The following is a 6,179-nucleotide window of genomic DNA, read 5'->3' as shown; positions in this document are numbered from 1 at the left end:
ATAGAATTTATATTTTATGTGTTTAAATGTAAAATTTTACTTAGTCAATCAGCTTCCCAATGTAGATATGATATCAACAGGTAATTTTATTTTATTTTTTTATTTTTTTAAATTTTTTTGGTTTTTCTCCGGTACCGGGAACCGAACTCACGACCTTGCGCTTGCCAGGCAGGCGCTTTTGCCGCTGAGCTAAATCCCCAGCCCCTTCAACTGGAATTTAAATCATTCAAATGAAAAGTGTCTTCAGGTAATTTTATTTTTTTAGATATGCATTTGTTTTAGGTGTATATTCAGATGATATATTTCTTAAATCTTTTTAGCTATTTCCCCCAGTATTGGCAATTGACCCAGGACCTTTGCTATGAAACTGTGTCCCCAATCCTTTTTAGAGACAAGTCTCACTAAGTAGTCAAACAGGCAGGACTGGAACTTACACTCCTCCTGCCTCAGCCTCCCAGAGTGCTGAGATTACAGGCACATACCCTCACTCCCATAATTTTATCTACTCTTAAAAAAGAAAAACAGCCAAGCATGGTAGCACATGCCTATAACCCCAGCCTTCAGGAGGCTGTGGCTGGAAGAGAGCCATGAACTCCAGGCCAGTCTGGAATACATAGTGAAACACTGTCTCCAAAAAAAAAAAGAATGATTTTACATTTGTTTAAAAGTGACGCTTTAAATGATAGTAAAATACCAATCAACATTTGTTAAGCTACAAGCCCAAAAAACCTGGACACAAGTGAAAGATTTTAAGAAAAGACAATATAGAAACTAGGCATGGTAACATAAGCCTGTAATCCCAGCACTCAGGGAAGCTGAGGCAAGAGGATCAAAAGGCCAGCCTGAGCAATTTAGAAATACCATGTTTAGTTGGGCATGTAACACATGCCTGTGATCTCAGCACTCAGAAGGCTGAGGTAGGAGGATCTCTGAGTTCCAGGCCAGCCTGAGCTGTATAGCAAGACCTTGTCTCAAAAAAAAAAGGTTCTGTGGTTTAGAACAGGGCTCAGGGCCAGATGTGGCGCAGGCCTATCATCCCAGCACTCAGGAGGCTGAGGCAGGAGGATCACTGAGATTTCCAGGCCAGTCTGGGCTACATAGTAATTTCAAGGCCAGCCTGTACTCCATAGTGATCCTGTCTCAAAAAGCAAAAAAAAAATAAAAAGGGGCTCAGTACAGACGCCCCAGGTATAGTCCCCACTACCAAAAAATAGAGACAGTAGCGATTAGGAACCAAATTGAGCTCAGATTTTACTCCAGTTTCACCATTTACCATGGGTCTTTGTGTTCTTCACCTCTGTGTCCATTTCCTCACATATTATATTGTCCATTTTCCAAAAATATATGACTGTTACAGCCATTTCAGTGGTTAATCTATGTAACATTCAGGAAAGTACCGGGCAGACTGGAAGTGCTTAGCGTCGATTACTAGTAAGCCATTTTAATAAAAACCCTACTACATTTGAATGAGTTTGTTTCTCCTTGGTTCTGGGACAGTGGTTCTTAAACTAGAAAGCCTAAGGACGAGTTAAGTTTAAAATGCAGATTTCTGTAGCCTGACTCATTGTGACTTAGCACACCTGTTGTAAAGCCCGGGGATCTCTATTTAATAGTCACTCTTCAAGATTCTGATCCACATGGTTTTCAGAACACTTGGGAAGCCACTCTGCACACACTGAGTTTTAGCTTTCTCCCAGCTTCTGGCATGAGGCATATGAGTGACTGTGACTACAGGAGTGAAATATAGTATGTGACAGGAGACTACAAAACTTCATGCAGAATCTGATGAAAACAGTGAACACTACCCCTACCCAGACGCTAGGCCTGACCATAACATTTTACAGACCACATCCTAGGTTTCTGGACCCCTGGGGCCAAGTCTCTGCCTCTGCGCTGAGCTACACATTCAGCCCTTATTGTTTGTTTCTTTTTTGAGACAGGGTTTCACTGTGGTTCCAGATGGCCTGGAACTCAAGGAATTCCTCTTGCCTTCAGGCTCCCAAGTGTGAGGATTACAGTGTGCTCTGCTACCACGCCCAGCCTTTAATTTTTTGAGTGAGGGTCTCAGTACTAAGTTGGCCAGACTGGACTCAAACCTGCCTCAGCCTCCCACGATGCTGGTATTACAGGCATGCACCACCCTGCCCTTTACTGTTGCTTTGTTTGGCCTATGTTACTATTCCAAACTAAGACATCACTTTACTATGGTTAGAGGAAGGAAATAAGTTGATGGTAATAAATTCTTTTAGCACCTGCAGTTTTATTTACATTTATTGAGTGATTTCCTTTAGACATATGTGCGTTCTTATTTATATCACCCTAACAGTACATCAAAAGGAAATATAAGTCAAATGTTACTTTCAACTTCATGTTCAGTCCAACTCTTCTGAATTATTTCAATTTAAGGACAAAACAATGAAGGGAATTTCGGAATAAAGCTTTTGTGCCTTGTTAAATGGAGATACTCAGCTACCAGCTTTGGAAGCAAATGTTAGTAGACAGACTTATGACAAATGAAGCGACTAATTGCTTAAATTAGATGCTGTGGGACTTCAGAAAAGGATTGTATGTACCTTGGTAGGAAGAGCAGAGTGCCACGATCTGCCTCGGCAGTGTTTCCAGGAGAGGGGTGGGACAAATGCCGGGCAGGTGAGAGTTTAGCCAAAGGCAGCACAGGGAGGGGCTGGGGATTTAGCTCAGCGGCAAAAGCGCCTGCCTAGCAAGCGCAAGGTCATGAGTTCGATTCCTGGTACCAGAAGAAAAGACAAAAAAAAAAAAAAAAAAAAAACAAAGGCAGCACAGGGAGAGCAGAGTAGGAAGAGCACTGGGAGGACTGGAGGGCTCAACCCTGAAAGCCCCCAGCTAGTCACCGAGCTCACTGTAGCAGCTCTCTGGCCGAGGTTTCTTCAATGGTCTGGGGGGCTGTAATCCAGCACCCTGGAAGGCTGAAGCAGGAGGGTCACAAGTTATTAGCGAAACCTTGTCTCAAAATAAGGGGGCGGGGGGGCCGCTGCAAAGGCCCTGGGCTGAATCCCAGGAAGGGGTGGGAGGTGGGAATAAGAGGACAGATTGAAGAGAAGCTTAGAGTTTGGAAAACATGAGGACTGGAACAAATGGAAGGAAGTCATGGGTGGTGAGCGAAGCAGCCACCAAGTAACTCCAGTAGCACTGAGAGCCCTACGCTGCATGGAGGCTCCACACAACACCCAGACATTCAACTCTTGTTAGTGGAGCTTCATAAAAAAGATGTTCTCAAACTATTAACCGAAATAGCACCCGAGTGTTTTATTTTGTATTGTAAATGTTACACATCTATTTTAAACTACTTGTAAGTAAAAAAAATGGAAAAATAGTCTACCACCCCCCCCAAAAAAAAATGGAAAAGTTTTTACCACCCAAAGAAAACTGACACAGGTGTTTTACTGAGACTAAGCACATTGCATATAAATCTTGACTCTCGACAACAAGCATGGCAGGTATGAGGATAAAGAACAGGGGGCTAAAAGAAAAGCGCTATCACAGGTGAGGCATATTTATTAGCCAAGCATGGTGGCGCATGCCTGTGATGTCCACACTGGGAGGATGAGACAGGAGGATCCAAGTTCAAGCCCAGTCTGGGCAATTTGGCACGACCTGTGTAAAAACAAAAAGGCTGGGGATGTGGCTCAGTGCAAAGGCCCGGGATTGCAGAAAACCCCAAAGAATCCTGCATTATTAAAGTTAGTGTAACATGAAATCTTAAACTAGTTGCCTTATTTTCAAACAAGGCTTTTCCCAAGTGCCACACAGTATCAAATAACTCAAGAAAACCAGCCTTTTAGAGTCGATCAATCTGTGCTATCCCACAATAGCAACACTTCTCGAGCGCTGTCTTCTCTGGTTTACGGGACTAAGAAGCTTATGCTAAGAATACATTCTCATCCACAACCTTGGGCTCCAGGGCTCTGTCACGTGCTGTACTCTAAATCCTCAAAACTATGAAGCACCACGTAAACACCAAACATTGGTAACTGAAACTGCGGGTAGAGTTAAAAGCACCTCCTCCTCTACTTCACAGAATTTTAACAGCATCTGATTCTTAATTACAGTTCTTGGACTTTGTCACTTTGAAAAAGTACAGGAAGGTGCTCTCTCCATTTGTAAAAAAGAACAATGTGTTCAGGCTTGATTTGATAATACTGGCGTCCTTAAATATAACAGCTGAGTCAGCTCTTTACGTCACCAGAACTAAAGCAGAGCTGTGATTATATTATTGATTCAAAAGCTAAATTAGGTATAAAAAGCTAGCAACTTGGAGTACTGTCTACCTTTAAAGGAAAAGTCCACAAATAGCCTTGCCTGTAAATTTTAAAGGACCCATGTTTAAGCTGATTTTTTGGTATTCATTATGGTACCATTTAATGACAATAAAATATAAATAGAACTCTTCTCAATAAAGAGGCACAAGCCAAGCCGGGCATGGTGGTATATGCCTGGAATCCCAGCTATTTGGGAGGCTGAAGCAAGAAGATCTCAAATTCAAGGCCAGCCTGATCCTGTCTGGAAATTCTCTACCAAAGAAGAGCTGGAGAGAAAACTGGCGGTACAGCCAGTGTGTTGGAGGGCCCTACGTTTGATCCTCAGCACCACAGGAGGGCTGTAGGGAGTCTCTACGCATGTCAAGGTTTCTATATCTATAGGTATGTTGCCTGAACAAAAAAGGAAAAAAGCTGGCATGTAGCCTAATAGCATTTTATACTTTGTTAACTCGATTACTCCCTTCAGTGATTATTGGCCTTTCTCAATAATTATTTGTGCCGGGCGTGGTGTCACACACCTGTAATCTCAGCACTTGGGAGGCTGGGCTACACAGCCAGACCTTGTCTCAAAAACAAAACAAACAAGAATGATTTGTGAAGCTTCTCCTTATAATGGGGTAAGTACAGATTCTTCCCAAGGCTTTAGTGACACTGCAACATCTTCATGATAGAACCGGACGAGAACACGATCCTTAGAGATTCTGCACACAAAGAAGAGAAGGACAAGCATTAAAGCCAAGATCTGGAATCTAGCTTTTCTCTTTAAGGAAGTACACAGTTGGCAATTCCTAAAAGGCAGATATCTTCTTATTGAGACTCACATCAAAAGATCAAAACAAAAAAGGGTAACATAGTTCCACAACGCTAAAAGATAAGACAAAAAAAAGCTTTTACCCCGACTCAGTTTTTTATTTTTGTAAGTTTGGTCGTTTTGCCAAAATAACATGTAGCTAATAACACATAACCCTGTGTCAGCCTATCTGCTTACGTGCCTGTTTAACTCGCATTCTGAACAAGTAACGGGAAGAGGACAAGGGACTCCACTCAAGGAGGCTGGGGCCAGCAGGTCGGGGAAAGGCCAGAAACTTGAAGAAACTTCCCAAACCGCTTGAAGTTAAGCTTCTTGTAAGCGTCTCCTTTTTTTCCCCAGTGCTTTTTGTTTAAAAAACCTGGTGAATGACTGTACCTGAAGTCTCAGGGTAATTTCTAGTGGTGATGCGTGAGTGTTTTACAGAGAATAGTACGAAAAGGATATGCTTTTCCTTTCCAAGAAGGTAAGGCTGAACAGAGAAGCCGGCGGCAAACGTGACACCACAGAGCTTCACCTCTGCGTCCACCTGGGCTCGCGCAGCGTCTGCAGCGAGCACGGGCTGACCGGCCAAGATTCCCGGGATCGGTAACCACAGGAACCAGAGACTGCCTTTCCTGGAGAGGGAAATGTTACTTTCATATCCCGGCGCCGCCATATGAAGCAACTGTGGCTGTTGGTAGCGTACAGCAGGCGCCGCGGCAGTGAGGACCGCGGCCCCGCGTGGACAGCCACGCCCTCCGCAGGCCCGGGCCCCTTTACGGCTCCATCGGTACCCTCTGTGCCGTTCCGCCAGTTAGCTTCCGCCAGTCCTTACACCTGCCAAGTCTCCAGCCACAGACGTGCGGGGAGAAACGGGATGCGCGGGCCCGCGAGCGCAGCGGGCTACAAGGCGGCCCCCTGGATCAGGGGGCGGGGCCACGGGTAGGCCCGGGGGTCAGGGGGCGGGGCTGAGGGTGGGCCCCGGGGTTAGAGGCGGGGCGAGGTCAGGGCGGCCTGGGAAGAGACGGGCCGGGCTGAGGGGCGGGGCCATGTGGCATGGGGAGGGCGTGACCGGGCGCTCGCGGGGAGGG

Source organism: Chinchilla lanigera, unplaced genomic scaffold, assembly GCF_000276665.1.
Source record: "Chinchilla lanigera isolate Chin_1 unplaced genomic scaffold, ChiLan1.0 scaffold00046, whole genome shotgun sequence".
NCBI classification, from domain to species: Eukaryota; Metazoa; Chordata; class Mammalia; order Rodentia; family Chinchillidae; genus Chinchilla; species Chinchilla lanigera.
This window is presented reverse-complemented; position numbering follows the sequence as displayed.